The sequence below is a fragment of the Phocoena phocoena genome, chromosome X (assembly GCF_963924675.1).
Source record: "Phocoena phocoena chromosome X, mPhoPho1.1, whole genome shotgun sequence".
NCBI classification, from domain to species: domain Eukaryota; kingdom Metazoa; phylum Chordata; class Mammalia; order Artiodactyla; family Phocoenidae; genus Phocoena; species Phocoena phocoena.
The window spans coordinates 67,107,606-67,116,256 of record NC_089240.1 but is presented as its reverse complement, the minus strand read 5'-3'; the positions used below and the strand labels follow the sequence as shown (position 1 = coordinate 67,116,256).

Below are 8,651 nucleotides of genomic sequence, written 5' to 3'. Positions count from 1 at the left end.
AAAAAATTAAAACAATCAAAACACAACTTAAAGCTCCAAGGATTCAATATGCTTCCTAGAACAGAAAACAGAATCTTAGGGGTGGAAATAAAAAGTACTTATTAGTTAAAAATAAGTACTTATAAGCACCCTGGTTTGTCCCCTTATGTTTGCAAGATTAAATGTTCATGGACAAGAATATAAAGCAAAGCTATTTATACTCTGAATATTATCTCTGGCCTCCTGAAGTGATTGACTTTAGTCTGTGGGGTGGTTCTGATTCTAAATTGGTAGGAGCAGTGTCTGTATAGTTTTCTATTAGATATAGCCTGCTCCAGTGTATTTTCTGAATCATCAAATAATTCATATAAAATAATTTCCAAAACATTTGGTATATCTCTGTGAAGAAATATTGGGCTGGCCAAAAAGTTCGTTTAGGTTTTTCCATAAGATCTTCAAGTTAGGGTAAATCTAAAGGCCAAGAGCATATAGACTCATCATTCACATGGAAAGTATCTGTGATATTAAGCTACTGCTGGAAGGATAAAATATTTTGAATAAATTTATATTTAATTTTTTCAATTGGCCTAAACTAAGCTTTGTTAGCTCATTTTGAAGCTGATTGTCCAATGATTCTGAACATCATTTAACCCATTCTCTTTTGAAAAACTTGGTCTGACATTTTTCTTTACCAAAAAAGACGTTAAAATTTTGTCTATAATTGTAAAAATAACACATGCTCATTTAAGTATATTTAAAAAATAGAAAAAGTAGAAAGAGGAAAAGTGTACAGATGTGGTATTATCACTCCCAAAGCAATGATTGTTAAGACTTTGGTTGTATCTGTAAAACACACACATCACAGTAGATATATTAAATAAATATTAAATAAATGTTAGCACAGCTTTTGGAGAAGGTTAGGTTTGAATTCTACTTCTGCTTGCTCCCCCCTCCAATAGTCAGAATAGAAATATTTATTTTCTTACTGTTTTAAAATATTTGCAATTTTCTTATTTAATTAAATTTTACATTGAGTTATAACTCAAAATTTTAGCCACAAATAGTGAAAAATTCAGTCAATCCATTTTTTTCTTTTTATTTTTTTTCTTTTCCGGCACACGGGCCTTTCACTGCTGTGTCCTCTTGCGTTGCGGAGCACTGGCTCCGGACGCGCAGGCCCAGCGGCCATGGCTCACGGGCCCAGCCGCTCTGCGGCATGTGGGATCTTCCCGGACTGGGGCACGAACCCATGTCCCCTGCCTCGGCAAGCAGACGCTCAACCACTGTGCCACCAGGGAAGCCCCAGTCAATCCATTTTTGTTTGTCTGCTTAGCACTGAACAAATTAAACTAATTTTTAAAATTGTTTTGACATTTTTAAACTGAATTCACTGAATCAATCAAGTACTTTTGCATCCCAGTTAGGTTATTTTGTCTAAGGGTTTTAGAAGGTTGAATTATTAGGAATCAATTTCATTCATTCCTTCATAAAGTTATATATAAGAACTCACTGTGTGGGGAGCAATATAATATATGGTTTTTAATCTGTTAGATACTACTATGAGATGATTTATCAGCTGTATGGTTGTGTACAAGTTTCTTGACCTCCCTTCACTTTATCTCTCTATCTGTAAAATGTAATTAATTACAATACCCTCTTTCACAGGGTGTTTTTTTGAGAATTAAATTGGATAATACATATAAAGTATGTAGCACAGTTTCTGACACATAGTAAGTGTTCAATAACAGTTTTCTATTATGACCTTAGGTCTACCACTGTGGACAATACAGAGATATATGACCTGATCCCTACCCTTAAAAGCTTATTTTTAGTTGAAGAAGTAACACCCATCAAGATGCTAAAAATATTTTGATAATTAATAAATAATACAAGACAGAAATATCAATACATCTCAATACAAGAGATGCCAGAAAGTAGTATGTAAGTGCCAAATTAGTGGATACATTGAGCTTCAGTGGAGGTTCATGAAATAAATGAAATTTGAGATTTATAAATGAAGAGTAACATCTGAGTCAAATTTCCCCCCAAAATGTATAAGTGTAGAAAAAAGGGTGGTGTCAATGAATTACTCATCCAGACTGGCCTGCGTTTACTTAGGAGTGAATATCTTAGCCAGGCTTAAAAAAAATCTTATAAAAGAACAATCCTGAAAATTGTTAACCACTAACTCCTTTATATGGGAAATCAATAAGATCCTATAAAATGTTTCCTTATGGACTTTGTACTGTTCATAAAATGCATCTTATTCTAGATCTCCTGTGTGTTTGTACTACAGAAATTAATGTTTTCTAAAATACTCAACACACAACTGCATGAATATAGTTCTCTTTTTATTTTCTTATTTGGTCTTGATTAATAACACTTCTTAGTTCCTGTATTATCACTTAATACTATTTATGGTTAAATTTATGAAAAATTACACTGTGTGCTTAGGAAGTCGCCTTACCAAAGGTAACTGGAGATTGTTGTAGAAATTATATTACTGGAAATAACTACCAAACGAAATCACCTGGGTTGTGAATTCTTCTTTTTTTTAATAAATTCTGAGATTATGCTGCTTTCTAATATAAGAAAAACTTCAATCTTTAAAAGCTGGCAAAAAATAACAAAAATATATTTTATAAAAAGCATTTTTTGAACATCTGTATTGGAGAATAATTACTTCACAATGGTGTGGTAGTTTCTTCTTTATAACAAAGTGAATCAGCTATACATATACATATATCCCCATATCTCTTCCCTCTTGCATCTCCCTCTCTCCCACCCTCCCTATCCCACTCCTCTAGATGGTCACAAAGCACCGAGCTGATCTCCCTGTTCTCTGACGCTGCTTCCCACTAGCTATCTATTTTACATTTGGTAGTGTATATATGTCCATGCCATTCTCTCACTTTGTCCCAGCTTACCTTTCCCCCTCCCCGTGTCCTCAAGTCCATCCTTTAGTGGGTCTGCATCTTTATTCCCATCCTGCCCTTAGGTTCTTCATGACCATCTTAAAAATATATATTTTAAAGAACTTCTTGTGTAGCTAGTTTAATTTCACTTTCTATGTCTATTTTATAGGGTATTCCTATCATACAATATGAGATGCATGGAAGTTATACAATTTAATAGTATCTATCTATCTATCTATCTATTTATCTATCTATGTGTCATCTAGATTCTTACTCTTAAAACAGTGGGGGAAACATTTGTATATAGAGAGTCTTTTTATCTGTGATCCTCAAACCATCCAACTTATTTGGACAGCTTAAAAAGCCAAAGTTGTATGAAAACATGTGATATACCTTAAACCAATCTTGTCAAACATAGGTCTGCATGCTGGTTAATAACTAGGATTTTAGTAGGCCTTGATGAAATGAGAAATAAAGAGGGACATATTAATTTTATATTTCAATGTATGATTTCTAGCTTCCTTTCTTTTGAAGGACTATCATTTATTCTGAGATTATGTCCTTTCAACTCCTTTTGGTGTTAAAATTGCCTTTCTAACTTCCAGGTCTGCCAAGATGGGAATCCTATTTCTCCCTAGTGCTTCCTCTTGCAAATAAATTCCCTAGTTGTAACAAAACAGAAAAAAGTTATAAGCAGACTCTGAATGATGGGAAGAGAGAGCAGACTGGCTAGGGACATGAGATTTTAGTAATGATGTAGTGGATTTCCTTTTGCCTCCCATATATCCTAAATGGGGAAGTGGAGAGGCCCTCAATTCAAAGTCACCAATGAGCACAGCTGAAGAAAAAAAACTGTTCCCCTTATCCAAAAGACTGGAAAAAGTATAGCCTAACAGAACAGAGAAAAAATATATAGTACACGACCTAATCCTAACAAATACCAATGGAAAATCTAGCATTCTATAACCCCCCACCTCAAATCAAGGCAGGCTGAATGGACACCTTATCTGCCCACCTCCTCCTTCCTGTAGGAACAGGGTCTGGTGGTTTGTTTCCCCTGACTGGTTGTGGGCAAAGCAAGGATCTGATTTTCATCCCCAGCTTGGTGGAAGCAGGATTCTCTCAGAATCCCCCACCAAATTAATTTTGGCGGGGTTGAGCAGAAAGCTGATCTTTCATCCACCACGTGGTGGCAGAAGGCAGTGCTTCCAACGCCCTTACCATGGTAGTCATGAGGGAATCCAGCAGGGAGCTCAGACGCCACACCAGCCAGCAACAACAAGACTTACAGAGGTGAGGCAGGCTAGTTGGCACTCTGCTTTCTCACTCCCCCCTGTTTCAGCAGGGTACCAAAGGGAGATGAGTCTTCACCTACATTCAGCAACAATGAAAGTGAATAAAGTGGTTTTAAGAGGGACTAGTTGGCACTCTATTCCATGCACCCCACTCTGTCAGCAGAGCCTAGTTGGGAGCTGAACCTTCATTACCATCCAGCATCAACAAGGTGGATCAGGCTGCGAGATGTGGGCTAAGTGATATAATTCTTCCACTACTATTATTTCTGGTTTAGGCAGGGGGACAGAGCTTACAACTCACACGTTTTCAATGAGATGGTATGAGTCAGCACTACATATTTTTATAGGGTTGTAACAGTGGAGCACAGCAGGTAACAATTTCTAACCCCTCCCCAGATCTGTGTGCTACACCTAATTAGGATGACTCCCTGCTAAAAAGATTAAATAAAATCCTAAGTCTCAAGACAAAATACCCAAAATGCCTAGGATACAATAAAAATCATTCATTTTATTAAGAACCAGGACAATCACAACTTGAACAAGAAAAGAAAGGCAAGAAATGTCAATACTTACATGACAGATGTTGGAATTATCTGACAAGGATTTTAATTCATCTTTCCAAAAAAGTGTTTTCTGTGAGCAATCAGGAACACATTTGAAACAAATGAAAAAAAAAGAAAATTTCAGCAAAGAAATAGAAGATATAAAAATACCAAAGGTAAATTATAAAAATAGAAAATAAGGTAACTGAATTTGAAAAAATCACCAGATGGAATTAATGGTAGATTGGAAATGACAGAGAATAAAATCAGTGAATTTAAGGACAGAGATAGAATTTACCCAATGTTAATAACAGAGAAAAAACAAAGTGAGAATAAAAAGAGTCTAGAGGACCTATGGGAATACAATGAAAGAGGTAACAGTAATATCATCAGCATCAGAGAATGGAATAAAAATATTCAAAGAACAAATGGCTGAAAACTTCTTTGACTTAGCAAAAATCATAAACATAGAGACCCAAGAAGCTTAGAAAACCCTAAATAGGATAAACTCAAATAAATATATGCCAAGACACATCAGAATTAAATTCTGAAAGCCAAAGATAAAAAAATATATATCTTGAAATCAACCCGAGAGAAATAATGCATTACCTATATGGAAACACAAATTCTATTGACAACAGATTTCTCATGTAAAGTCATGAAGGCCAGAAAGAAGTGGTACAATGCTTCTCAAGTACTGAAATAAAAGAATTGTCAACTGTAAATTTTATATCTAGCAAAATATCCTTCAGGAATGAAAGGGAATTTAAAAACAAAATCAAGCAAAGAAAGAAAGAAATAAACAAATAAAAAAACTAAACCTACAACTACCTTATGATGCAGCAAATGCATTCTTCAGCGTTTATCTCAGATAAATGAAAGTGTTACACAAATGTTTATAGTAGCTTCATCTGTAGTAGCTCCAAACTGAAAACTACCAAAATATATTTCAATAGGTGAGTAGTTAAATAAACTGTGGTACATGGTACATCCATACTCAACAATAGATGGGGTTTCTCATTGAACGCAGCGGCAGCTCTATAGGTTGCTGTTTTCTCCTTCAGTGGACCAGGGCCTGCACTCCAGCAACCATGTCTAAGGGACCTGCAGTTGGCATTGATCTTGGCACCACCCATTCTTGTGTGGGTGTCTTCCAGCACAGAAATGTGTAAATAATTGCCAATGATCAGGGGAACCAAACTATGTCGCCTTTAATGATACCGAACGATTGATCGGTGATGCTGCAAAGAACCAAGTTGCAATGAATCCCACCGACACTTTGATCCCAAACGCCTCATTGGACGAAGAGTTAATGATGCTGTTGTCCAGTCTGATATGAAGCACTGACCCATCATGGTGGTGAATGATGCAGGCAGGCCTAAAGTTCAAGTAGAATACAAGGGAGAGACAAAAAGTTTTTATCCAGAGGAGGTGTCATCCATGGTTTTGACAAAGATGAAGGAAATAGCGGAAACCTACCTTGGGAAGACTGTTACCAATGCTGTTGTTACAGTACCCGCTTACTTTAATGATTCTCAGGGTCAGGCTACCAAAGATGCTGGAACTATTGCTGGGCTCAATGTACTTAGAATTATTAGTGAGCCAACTGCTGCTGCTATTGCCTATAGCTTAGACAAAAAGGTTGGAGCAGAAAGAAATGTGCTGATCTTTGATATATGTGCTGGCACTTTTGATGTGTCAATCCTCACTATTGAGGATGGAATCTTTGAGGTCAAATCTACAGCTGGAGATACCCGCTTAGGTGGAGAAGACTTTGACAACCAGATGGTCAACCATTTTAGTGCAGAATTCAAGTGCAAGCACAAGAAGGACATCAGTGAGAACAAGAGGACTGTCCGTCGCCTTCGTACTGCTTCTGAGCGTGCTAAGTGCACTCTCTCTTCCAGCACTCAGGCCAGTATTGAGATTGATTCCCTCTATGAAGGAATTGACTTCTATACCTCAATTACCTATGCCCGATTTGAAGAACTGAACGTTGACCTGTTCAGTGGCACACTGGACCCTGTGGAGAAAGCCCTTCTGGATGCCAAACTAGACAAGTCTCAGATCCATTATATTGTCCTGGTGGGTGATTCAACCCGCATCCCCAAAATTCAGAAACTTCTACAGGACTTCTTCAATGGGAAAGAACTTAATAAGAGCATCAACCCTGATGAGGCTTTTGCTTATGGTGCAGCTGTCCAGGCAGCCATTTTATCTGGAGACAAATCTAAAAATATTCAAGACTTGCTGCTGTTGGATGTCACTCCTCTTTCCCTTGGAATTGAAACTGCTGGTGGAGTCATGATTGTCCTCATCAAGCACAACACCACCATTCCCAGCAAGCAGACGCAGATCTTCACAACCTACTCGGACAACTAGCCCGGTGTACTCATTCAGGTTTATGAAGGTGAGTGTGCCATGACCAAGGATAACAACCTGCTTGACAAGTTTGAAATCACAGGCATACCTCTTGCCCCCCGTGCTGTTCCTCAGATTGAAGTCACTTTTGATATTGACGTCAATGGCATCCTCAATGTCTCTACTGTGGATAAGAGCACAGGAAAAGAGAACAAGATTACCATCACTAATGACAAGGGCCGTTTGAGCAAGGAAGACATTGAACGCATGGTTCAGGAAGCAGAGAAGTATAAAACTGAAGATGAGAAGCAGTGGAATAAGGTGTCTTCAAAGAATTCTCTTGAATCCTATGCTTTCAACATGAAAGCTACTGCTGAGGATGAGAAACTTCAAGGCAAGATTAATGATGAAGACAAACAGAAGATTCATGATAAGTGTAATTAAATAATCAACTGGCTTGATAAGAACCAGACTACAGAGTAGGAAGAAGTTGAACATCAGCAGAAGGAGCTGGAAAAAGTCTGCAACGCCATCATTACCAAGCTGTACCAGAGTGCAGGAAGCATGCCAGGAGGAATGCCAGGTGGAATGCCCAGGGGCTTCCCTGGTGGTGGAGCTCCTCCGTCTGGTGGTGCCTCCTCTGGGCCCACCATTGAAGAGGTTGATTAAGCCAGCCTAGCATAGGTTTAGCATTGCTCAACACAACATTGAAGGACCCAAATTTGTAGCAAATTCCATGGCAGTTTTAAAGTTGAGCTGCTTAGTAAACTGGGCATTCTTGATACTTGAACATGGAATGTGTGCACAGGGAAAGGAACTAACATTACACTTTACAAGCACTGTATTGTAAGTGGAAAATGCAATGTCTTAAATAAAAATGTATTTAAAATTGGCAAAACAGAACAAAAACAATAGATGGGGACAAGCTATTGATACATACATGAACTTGACTGGATCTTAAAGACATTATGCTGTATGAAAGATCCCAGTGCCAATAGATTACATACTGTATCATTCAATTTATATAACATTTTCAACGTGCAAAAGTGTAGAGCTTGAGAACAGATTAGTGATTTCCTGTTGTTAGAGATGGGGAGGAGGGGTGGCTGCATTTATAAAAGGACAACAGTACAAAAGATCCTTAAAGTGATAGTACTGTTAATACTGTTAATATGGTGGTAGTTACACAAAGTTACACTTGTGATAAAATTCCATAGAATTATACAAACAGAAATGAGAGCACATAAAACTGATGATCTCTAAATAAAGTCAGTGAATTGTAACAATATTGGTTTCCTTGTTTTGCTATTGCATTATAGTTTTACAAGATTTTATCATTAGGGGGGAATTGGTTATATGGTATACAGCATCTTTCTGTAATTTGGGGGATACTTTCTATTAATCTATAATGATTTTTAAATAAAAAGATATTTTAAAGTGAGTGCCCACGACAAAAATTGCCTTTCCTTTATGAAATCATGGGAATAGTATTTTGTCGTTGGTGTTTTAAAATTCTATTTCCTTAGCAAAATAAAAAGTTGTCAACACTATGTTGATCT

The 8,651-nt window shown here is 37.2% G+C and overlaps 1 pseudogene; it reads left to right on the top strand.

Annotated features, from left to right (window-relative positions):
• Window positions 1–5,822: 5,822 nt before the first annotated feature.
• Window positions 5,823–7,761, top strand: LOC136142629 (heat shock cognate 71 kDa protein pseudogene; annotated as a pseudogene).
• The last annotated feature ends 890 nt before the right edge of the window (window positions 7,762–8,651 follow it).